This window comes from Palaemon carinicauda, chromosome 8 (assembly GCF_036898095.1).
Source record: "Palaemon carinicauda isolate YSFRI2023 chromosome 8, ASM3689809v2, whole genome shotgun sequence".
Taxonomy (NCBI): domain Eukaryota; kingdom Metazoa; phylum Arthropoda; class Malacostraca; order Decapoda; family Palaemonidae; genus Palaemon; species Palaemon carinicauda.
In genome coordinates this window covers 88,116,406-88,128,151 of record NC_090732.1, presented here as the reverse complement: position 1 = coordinate 88,128,151, position 11,746 = coordinate 88,116,406, and positions in this window count along the sequence as shown.

Here is an 11,746-nt window from a genome sequence, read left to right as displayed (position 1 = left end):
CGCCCACCAAACATGATTCTTCAATACATGCTGCCTCACAGGGCAGCAGAGAAGTGTTGGCCTGGTTCCAGTGTGCCAAAGTTTTCATCAAGGGCATGACTCGCTCAAGCAGCAAAGCAGACCATGTCCTTGCTGTGATCCTCCAGAATACTTTATCAGAGATCGCAGATTGGCTTTGCGACCGAGAGGATGCTCCAATAGAGTATGACACCCTCAAAAGGTACTTACTGGAGCAGTACTCACCATTGCGAGCCACCCGTATAGCTAAATTGTTTACAACTCTCTCAACAGCGGTTGGTGGATCATAAGGCTTCACTCGCTTCAGGGAAATGACCAGTATCGCATGCAACCTGACACAGATGGCTCTCCTCGGAAAGTGAATGTCTTTGTGCCTTTTGAGTACAACGCCTGCCCGAATCTGTACATGTCGCCATTCTCGATGTCTATACCTAGCTCATGAAGTACCTCTTGACCAGAGTCAATGCCCTTATGGGCAGCCACTTCACCACCCTCAGCACCCCAATCAACGCCTTCACTCCCAAAGAAAAGGATAACTACTCAAGACTTGAACGCAGTGAGACGAAGACACCTACCCCGTGACGTGCCAGAGCAGTGACAAAGCCTCCCACCACCTACATATTTCACACTTCACTTACATTCCAACCAACAATATATCCAGCCGCATACTGCCGCCCAACAGCTGCAGTTCTGCTACTACCTCTCCAGATTCAAGGCTGCTAAGAAATGTATGGATGGTTGTCAATGGCCAAAAAACCTGTAAGTAGACCACTGGTTGTAGCGTTGGCCTCCCCTGTCACTAATCTTTTCTTTTTACATGATGCAGGTACTGATGTGTGGTTTATGGTAGACTCTAGCACGTGTCGTTTCCTTCTGCCAAAGTCACTCTATAGAACAGGATGTAGTATTTCTAAGCCTGCTAACATCAAATCTGCCTCATTGCTTCCAATGAAATCTGAGATTACCAACCATGTGTACGAGACACTCACTCTCTCACTTGGAAATGCCAAATACCATTGGAAATTCCTCATTACCCACGTAACATTACTACTACTTTGTGTGGATTTCCTCGCCCATTTCCAACTTCTGATTGATGTGGGGTATTGACGATAACTCAATGCAAACTCATACTTGTCGACAACCTTAACCCGGCCCCACTGAACTCGCATTCCACATCAGCACATTGATGGAGGCCTTTACCCACCTACTCATGTCAAACCCAGTAATCTTCCATACTGGACCTTGCCAAATGCCTATGGTTCCCACCAAGCAAGGTTATTTATCACCATATAAAGATGACAGGGACACCTCATTTGCCAGATACAGTGTCTGGTCCCGGATCATTTAGAAGCTCCTAAACAAACTTTCTCCGAAATGGAAGAAATGGGCCTTTTTCAAAATACCTCAACCCCATGGTCATCACCCTTACACAATGGCGTGAAGAAGGATGGCTCCCTGTGCCCTTGTGGGGATTATAGCCATCTGAACATGTAGACAGATTCAGATCACTACTCCCTCGCAACATCACTGATGTTACCTCATATTTGCACGAAGCAAAAGTGTTCTCCACTCTCGACTTTATCAAGGGGTATCATCAAGTGCCCATTAACCCAGATGACATCCCCAAGACCACAATCATCACCCTCTTCGGTTCTTACACATTCAATTACTCCTGTTTTGGCCTTCCTAATGCTCGGGCCACTTTTCAGTGCCTCTCCTTCAGCGTGTGTTATGTGGACGAGATATTTGTGTTCTCTTCCTTTAAAGGGGAACACCTCCATCCGTAAGCATTGGCCTTCTTTGGTAGAAAACTGTCCAAGGTAGAATCCGGCTACTCTACCTTTGACCACGAATTGATGGCAGTGCATTTGACTGTCCATCATTTCTGTCACCTCTTAGAAGCTACACCCTTCTTCATTTGCATGAACCATTTGCCCCTTTTGCATGTTTTCACTCAACAGTCCAATGTCTGGTCTGCCCATCAGCGCAGACATCTCTCCACTGTGGCTGAATGCAACTGCACCCTTCAATACGACTCAAGAAAAATTATTCTTGTTGCCCATGACATGTCAAAATACACATATGACGCCATTCACCAGGGATTGGATTGTAATGCGTTGGTAGAAATCCAACCAAGAAGATCCAAGCATGTAGAACATCCTGCATATCCCTCTGTTAGGAAAATGTTACCTTCAACGACTCCAACATCACCCTCCTGTGTGACGTGAGAACTGATAGACCATGCCCACATATACCTATTGCATGCGCCGACAGGTATTTGATTTCATTAGTGGTCTCTCGCATCCCTTACGCCTATCTACTGCACAACTACTGAAGACAAAGTTTTTTGGGGGGTGCAGCATTACTAGGGATGTTAATGATTGGGTCTGTGCCTGTATTCCATGCAAGACTTCAAAAGTACATCAACATAGAGATTCAGGATTGTCAATAAAGACAGTGCTTTAATTACTGATACTTTATATGGGAACTAATGAATATTTTGCAATGCAATCAAGGCTTAAGAACATAATTGGAGAACAGGTGGAGTCTGTTTATTTGGAAATAGTGTATGGGGTGAAAAGCCCACCGCACTTTGGGGTAAAAAGCCTAGGTGGGGCTTTTTAACCCCATCTTATATATTTTTACTTGACTTGAAATTTTCCTTAGTAGTAGTCACTGTCTTTGATAAATATATGAATAAATGCATAGCATATATGAACTACAATTTTCATAACTTGTCGATTGCACTCATAGGCTGGAGCTACTAGATGTTTCAATTGTAACCATGTAATCCTGCTTACAGATCAGCAGATAACTGGATGTTTGCAAATCTAGTAAAGTGTAACACACAAGATAGGATAGCGTATATAATTAGAAGTGCATTCATGAAATCAAATTTTTTGTTAAGGCCGAAAATGGTTTTAAAGCAACTGGGTTCTTGGCCACTTAGTGAAAGAATCTTCACAGATGAAGACTTCAGAGCAGCAAAACTAAGACAACCCAACAGAGTTGTAATCTAGATGGAGAGGTTGCAAATTTCAATAGGTCAACTAACTATATCAGATGCTAGGATAAACCCTGATACTTCTGTATATCACGTAAATCTTTCTCAGCCAGAGGATAAACAATCAATCACATTAAGAGAAAAGGAAGATATCTGCAGCCATTCCCAACCTACTGGAAAGGAAAAGGAAAGTTAAAAAATCCGAAGTCATAACACCAACGCCCTACAAAAAGTAGCTTCTTGAGATCAGTAAGTCGTCATCTGATGCTGTAAAAAAGGAAAACAAAAACATTTAATATTTAGTTTCTTCAGAATAGGAAGAATAGCCTAGTCTGGTAAGAGAGACCCATTCGCTTCAAGTAAAATCTCAAAAAAATGTGTGCAATGCATTTTAAGTAAAACGAAAAAAAAGTCCTATTAAGAATACACAAATGAATTAGCCTGGTACCCTATACAAGGCATGACTGGGGATTAGTTGACAATGGATGAAGAATATTTAAGATTCCGCTAATTGTAGTAATCTTGATGGTTAAAAAAGTTATATATATTTTACTTGCGCTCTTTTTTCCATCAAGTAAGGGGAAATACTGTACTTTTTTAAATGTATAACTGCTGGTGTTATGTAAAGGATGTTTATTATCTACTTATTCTATTTGTGACAATTTTAGTGATATGTAAAGAAAGTCATTTTATTTTTACCTGTGCTATTTGTCCTCTCGTGTAGAGAAATATATATCTATCTTAAACCTTTGCTAATTTCATTTCCTGTGGAGACAGCATATTCCTATTATTTACGGGAAACTAAAAGTTTTAACTTTGTACTTTATAATTTTAAACATTATTCTTCAATATATTTTTGTGGGAGAAATATATGTCCATATTTCAATATAAATGACTGTTACAATGGAGTACCAAAATATCTTACCTATTGAGTAAAAAGCCCCCTATCTGGGTTTTTTACACCAGCCATTTGCTAAAAGGCCCATTTTAATTATTTTTTTTAGATCATATTTTTGCAGTAATAGAGTGCTAACAGATTCTCATGAGTTTCATGGCTGATACACCAATAAACAAACTTTTAAGAAATATGATAAATTCTGAAATAATTTGTATTTTTCCCAATGATACAAAATTTTAGCTATTCACTGGGGTTATTACTTCCCCCGAAGCTGAAAGGATGAGGCATTAAATGCTATCATGGTTAACTATCCATCCCGCTAGTTAGCGGGGAGTAGGAGGGGTACCTCGCTACCCCTCCCACTCACCTACTCATGATTGAGCTCACTTTGCTTGGAGGTAGGATTTCAAGGGGGATAAGGTCGGTGGGTAAGTTTATATAAATAGCTAAAGGTTTGTATCATTACGAAAAATACAAAATATATCCACATTTTTCATTTGTTCCGTAATTGGAATACAAACTTATGCTATATATTTGGGGTGATTCACCCATTAGGAGGGTGAACGTACCTGCCAATCTGGCTTTTTGGCTTTACCCAGGGGCTCCTTATCTTGAATAGGTTTATACAAAATATAAGGAGTCCCTACACTTCGCTAAACATTGATACGTAAGGTCTGCGGCCTACACAAGCTGTGTTGAGATAAGCAGCGTGACTGTCAAGGTAAATTTTATCCTGAGTCTTTGTAGGAAAAGCTATTATAACCGAAACTTTCCTAATACTACCTTGCCAGGATAAAGGTATGCAACAGCAACAGTATTGACACAATACTAGATACACAAGGGAGCATGGTTTACCTGAAGTGGTTTGAGACAGTTGTGAAGAGAACCCAGCTGTTGCATTCACAAAAGAGGAGAGGATGAACAAAAGAATAAGGGGCAGTCATACCTATTCTTTCACGAAGCCTAAAACCAGGTGCCATTGTCCTCAACCCTCTGCTACTTATCCAATAAGGAGCTTGAGGTATTAGACCAGCTTTTGTGCAGCCAACACAGGGCTGGTAAGAATTGTATAGAGCCTCTTGTAGGTCACGTCTTGCAGGTAGTGAGTGGGCTGTGAAACTAGTCTGACGTTTCCACACACCAGCCTGTAAAGCCAGGGTCACAGAAAAATTTCTTTTGAAGGCCAGGGACGTAAGTACGCCCCTGACATTGTGGGCTCTAGGGTGACGTGAAGGAGGCGGATCTGGATTAAGGGTATGGTCTATGATCCTGCAAATCCAAGCAGAGATGGTATTCTTAGTGATCCTCCTCATGTTCCTCCTTGTGCTGTCGAATAGTGAAGGCACGCAAGGACGGGCTGCTGCTGTTCTTTCGAGATAAAGCCTCAAATTTTTCACTAGGGAGAGTAAGAGATAAGCTGGGTCGTCTGTTACTGAGCGGTGACTCAAAATCCGGGGATCTGCTACCCTCGGATTCAGAGTCTTGGCAACAAACTCATAGACAAAGCTAACGTTACCTCACCCCATCCCTTTGAGTGGGCGATGTTGTATTAGAGACCATGAACTATGTTGACTCATTTGGCCGAGACTAAAACCAGCAGGAACACCGTCTTCCAAGTCAGAAGGTGATCTGTTGCCTGACGTAATGGTTCATATGGAGGCGTATTTAGAGACCAAAGAACCCGAACAACGTCCCATGGGGGAGGTCTCACATCCGACTTAGGAACAGGTAAGTTCGTAACTCCATATGAGTATGGAAAGTTCTGGGGATGAGTAAAAGGCCATTCCATTCAATCTGAGAGCGAAACTTGAGCCTGAGAGATATCCTTTAACCGCTGAGACTAAAAGGAGCATTTCTTCACATAAACGCACGAAGAACCCCGTTAGTGCTGTAATAGTGGCATCGAGGTGAGAGATACCCCTTCCTCGATATCAACAACAGAAGACATTCACCTTTGTCTGTTAAACTGCCGCTGATGATTGACACAGGTATCCAGACATTCTGTTCACAACTTGTTGCGAAGATCCTAGCTTAGCGCGGTGATGCTGGATAGCCTCCAGGCGTGAAGTCATACTGAAGCTACTGCTTTGTGGAAGATGTTGAAGTGTGGTTGTCTGAGTAAATCGTGTCGTGGAGGGAGTTCTCTTGGAGGCTCTGTCAGGAGTTGCAGAAGGTCCGGTAACATTCCACATGATGCCATAGCAGAGCTATGAAGGTCATTGACAGGTTGACTGATGTTCTGGCCTTGTTGGATACCCTCCTCATCAGACAGAACAGGGTAAAGGAGTACATGTCGATGTTGTCTCACCATTGTTGGAATGCATCTTGCCAAAAAGCCTTGTGATCTGGAACTGGGGAGCAATAAAACAGGAGCTTGAAGTTCAGGGCCGTTGCGAAGAGATCCACCGTTGGAGAACCACACAAAGTCAGGACTTTGTTGGCTACTAGATAATCCAAAGACCATTCAGTACTCACTATCTGTGATGCTTTGCTCAGATTGTTGGCAAGCTCATTCCTCTTGCCTGGAATGAAGCATGCTGATATTGGTACCAAATGAATCTCGGCCCATCTCAGTATCCCCACTGCTACATGGGATAGGGGCTGTGAAAAAGTACCTCATTGTTTGTTGATGTAAGCCACTACCGTTGTGTTGTAGCTCATCACCACCACTGAGTGACCTGCCAGGAACTAATAGAACTTTTTGAAGGATTAGAAAGATGGCCTTCATCTCTAAAAAATCTATGTTGAGGCATTTTCTGACTCTGACCAAAGGTCTGAGGTCGTGTGGTGCAGCATGTGCCACCCCTCCTCCCACCTACCCACTGCTTTTTAATCATCTGAGAACAGCAACAAATCCAGGGGGAGGAATAGAAGATCTATGCCCTTCCCCAGATTCTCATCTGCCACCCACCACTCGACGTTGTTCTGTCTGTTCCACTGGACCAATGGGGATTAGAGTGTCCGGGAAGTTGAAGGCTTGGTTTTACCTGGACTAGAGCCACAACTGGAGGGATTGACTCCTAAAGTGGCAATTGGGAACTAGACAGGCCAAGGATGATAGGTGTCCATGGAGACATAGCTACTTCTGGGCTGGGAGTTGTTCTCGTCTGAGAAAGGGTCTTACGACCTCTTTCTGCCTCATTATCCTGTCGTCTGATAGGAATGCTTTGTGGAGATTGGTGTCTATAACCATACCCAGGTATGCCAGTCTTTTCAAAGGAAGAAGGGAGGACTTCTCGAAGTTTACCATGGTCCCCAGATCATGCCAATGCCTCAGAAGTTTGTCTTGGTGATGAAGAAGGGTTGACACCGAGTCTGCTGGGACCAACCAGTCGTCCAGATAACAGAGGAGACGGATGCCAATCCTGTTTGCCTGAGATAACACTAGGACGAACACTTTAGTGAAAATCAGGGAATTGTGAAAAGACCAAAGCAAAGTACCCTGAAGTGGTATTTCCTGTTGTTTAGGCTGAATCATAGGGACTTGTTTGAAGACGGATGGATTGGGATCTGGAAGTACGCATCCATTAGGTCCAGTGTGCACAAGACGTCCTGTGGTCTTACCTCTATTCTGACCGTATCTGCCGTCTCCATGCTGAATGGAGTTTGTTTGAAAAACTCGTTCATAGCTGAAAGGTTGATGACTGGTCTTCATTCTCCAGATGCATTTTTACAAGAAAGAGTTGACTGAAGAAGCCTGGAGAGTCGTCGAAACCTACTGGAGAGCGCCTTTCTCCAACATGCTCTACATTTTTGCACAAAGGGCTAGCCCCTTTGCTGATCCCATAGCAAAGGAGTCTATTGATACTGTATTCTTGATCAGGGGAGAGGGAGATTTTATGAGCTGAATGCGATAACTGAACGTATCACAGAGACTGTCCAGAGATCGGCCCGAGCTGCTTCCACATGTTCCATCAACTTGTAGGCATCCATCCACTAGTGGACAAGCAGGGGGAATGCCTATCCAATCGTTTGTTGCTGCGGCCATTCCCTCTAGGATATTTTCCTCCCCTGGAGGACTTCGTGCCTTTCCTGTCTTTGGGCAAAAAGGTCTTCTTAGACACGGTTTTCTTTGCTGTCGTCTTACTCGTCGAGGTCTTGGCTGATTTTGGCTGCTGAGGAGATAGTGGTTTGTAGGGCAGAGAGGTTAAGGCTCTATAGGGGAGAGAGACCTGGTGGGATTTCCTCCATATCCTTGCAGCCTGTTCCATGTCATTTGGCTCAAACAACGAAGGCCCATCGAGACAGGAGTTCTTGAGCATAGCGATCTCAGAGTTAGTGACTTGCTGATGGGACCTCTCAGATACTGTATCCCAACACTTAAGGATGGTATTTGCCCACAAGTTCGAGACTTAGTAGGCTAGGATCTCGATGGTGCAAGTACCCGAGAGGAGGATGGTTTCCATATCCCTCCTGGTACTTTCCTTGGAAAAATACTCGGTCCCTAGCAGGATTCCAAGGGACTCTACCATAGATTAAGCCATGAAGTAACCTGCATGGCATACTTCATAACCCTTCTCCTGATTAGGTGATATTAGCCCAAGCACTCTTCAGCCCCTGAGACCAGAACAAGGCTGCACTGGACTTTGAGGGTTTTTGAGTGCCAAAGACAGGCTCAGAGACTTCGTCTTTGGCCTCGCAAGGAAAGGACGGTGGGGATGTATCTGTGGGTCAGTTAACCCATAGAGGACCCTCATTAGATTCAGAAATTGCCAGAACACATGCTCTTTCTTCTCCCCCTGTAAGGTGGGGCTGACAGCGAAGACTCCTTCATCCACTCCTGAGAGCTCATCTCAGGGTGGGTCGTGGACATCCCTTGAGTGACTGACATATTCTATGGATCTTTAAGTTAGGAAGAGTATTAGTGTTCTTCGACTCCTTGTGGGAATGAAGTTACATCTCTAACATGGAAGGCCTGTTGGATCTATCCTTCCTGGTCTCTACCGGTGGTTAAGAGCTCTCTACACGAGGGGAGTCTTCCTCCTCAAGAGGATCCCTAGACCTGGGAGGTGGTGTGCTGGGAGAGCATCTGGGAGGAGTACTATGAAGGTTTGACCTTAATGAAGAAGGCTACAAAGGGGTCAGCTTCTCTCTAGAGGATGCAAGGGTATCTGAGAGTCTTCTCCTCTTCTTCAGGGCTGATGCAGCCAAGGACTCTGCTATTATCGAAGGGTGTTGAAGGCCAGCAGAGGTCTCCGCAGAGCGAGCTGAGAAGGCTGGGCCGAAAGCTTGCACAACCACCCTGACCAAACCATGGCTGCTTACTGAAGCTGGCACTGTCTGAAAGATTCCTTGAAGGGAATGGGACCAAAGGTTCCCTTTGAGGAGTCTCTTCTGAAGCTGAGTCATACCGTGGGTATGCCTTTGGAGCTGTGATCTAAGGGATCTTGAACTCTCCAGGAGCACCCTTTCCCTCATTCTCCAGTGGTTGTGCTATAAAGCTTTTGCAGGGAGGAAAATTGGGTAACGGAGACCTATAGGAAACGACTCTTCCCTTCTTTGGTGAGAAGACCAATGGTCTGGAGGGCGAACACCTACCTTTCCATTCCTGAGCACTTACCTTATCCTCCAGATGGCAGGAATTTCCCGAAGTTGGAGGAGGATGAAGTAAGTCTGGTTCTGCCTATTTCCGCCATTCGGACGCATTTCCATGTGTTGGGGAGCACTTATGCGTCAGCAAACAATGCCTACTCTACGCTTGTGAGCTCAGAGAAGGTGTATAGTTATGTGAAGGTGAGTGCTGGCGCACTGGTGTGCTGGCACGATGACGCACTGGTGAACTCTTGTGCACTTGTGACTGCTATAGCGCTGGTGCGCTATTGAGCACTGGCATACTAGTGAACGCTGTTGTGCTGGTGAGAGCTGGTGCGTTGGCATGTGCTGGATAGCTAGGGCACATTGCCGAGATTGTGAACGTTGGCGCGAATGAGCAGGCTGACACATTGGTGATCTATGATGCTCAGACAACACTAGGTGGTGAGAGTGATCTGCCCAATGGTCCCTTGATGCGTGCGCACGCTGATGTTGTGGAGAAAGCTAGGCAGTAGGCACACATCAAGGAAAATGAGGGCCTGCAGCAGCGCAATTTCTTGGCGGCTTATGTGCAGGAACTTGGTGCGCTGGCAATCGAAGTTTCGGTCGACGATGGTCAGAGGGCACCTGCCGAGCTGTGTCCTCCTGACAATATGGTGAACAGCATGCAGGCAAATGGCAAAGCAATGAAAGACGGGCAGGGAAATGGTGCGATGGTGATAAGCCCTTGCGAGGTTGGCACGTAGCAGGTTGGCGTGGAGGCAATTGACGTATGGTTAATCTGCGCGTTGGCAGCTGGAAGAAACAGGAACGGAGCTGAATGGTTTGGCAGACAGTATGGCGTAGGATGAGACGAACTTCGGTACGTAAGACGACAAGCAACGGCGGACGAGTCCGAAGGGGACAGACCGTCATCAGGATAAGCAGACGATGACGCCTCTGATACAACGACGTCAACGTAGAACAGGGGATCTACCTCTGACCTCAACAAGGGCTGCACGCTAGTGTCATGGCGAAAAAGCTGCAGCAGGCTTTCCTTGAAGGGCGGACTTGGTAACCTCAAGGATGACCAAACCTGTAACAAAAGAGAATGAGTCATGGACCACCCCGGGGGGGAGAGGTGGGGGCGCTTCGCTAGGGGAAGCAACACAATCTCTCTAAGATTGAGGTTGTCCAGTTGTTAATTGTCCTGCACTACTATTCAACGGTCCCTAGGAGGAGAGTGAAAGAGCTGGAGCTTCAGAGTGAGGTCGGGAAACAGAAGAAGAAGCATTGGCTTCGTTTCACTTCGAAAAAAGCTTTGAAAGAGAAGAGTCCCGCTTAGGCTTCTTCTTTAGCCATCGCCGAAACCTTCCCCACTGGGAGGCAGACCAATCGCGACACATGGAACACTTATTACCCACATTACACATAAACCAAACCTCAGCAGGAAAGGCAAAGGCTGTGAGGATCAGTGTCCGGAGCGGACATGAAAATACTGCAGGAGCGGTCATCAGGTCCAGGGCAGGTACGCATGGCCGGCAGAAGTCAACGAACACAAACACAGAAAAAAACAGAAATTCAAAAATAGTATCATTGACAGTCCAATATTTGGTGGGGATGAATAGTGGCAATGACTGTTCACTCTCCAAGCCAAAAGCAAAGTGAGGTCAATCACAGGTGTGTGTGTGAGAGAGAGAGGTAACGAGCTACCCTACCCCCCACCCTACACCCCCTCTCCACTAACTAGCGGGATTGGTAACCCTCGCTGAATTTTAATGGCTCGTCTTTCAGCTTTGTCGAAATAAATACTGTTAATAAATAGTGTAGGTTTGTATTCCAGTTATGTAACAAATCTCTATTAGGTCAGTCGATGCAATCTTTTAGATGATATAATCATTTCTTCTTAAGGGGGCTTTCTATTCTATCATTCTTGTAAATACAGAAAGTATTGCAATCTCCATCGATATTTTTGGCTACGCTAGAATAGTAAATGCTAAATTTTGTGAATTTTGGAGGTTAAGAGCATTACATAGCCACTTGATAGTTTCACATAGAATCTGTAGGGGTGTGAAGGCATAAGTGAAGTAGGCATAAAGCCAAGAGTCTTTTGTGTGTAATATCTCTAACATTATTCAGCAAATAATAAGAATCTAAAAACATAATTTTCGTGGCTTTAGGTCAATACCCATGTCACTTCCTAAGAAGGATGCCTAGGATTTAAATTCATCAAGATTAATGCACTAAATGTCTGCTAAATTACGAAAGCAGTACCCTATGGAAAGATGGATAGTTTTCAAATACTGTACATAATC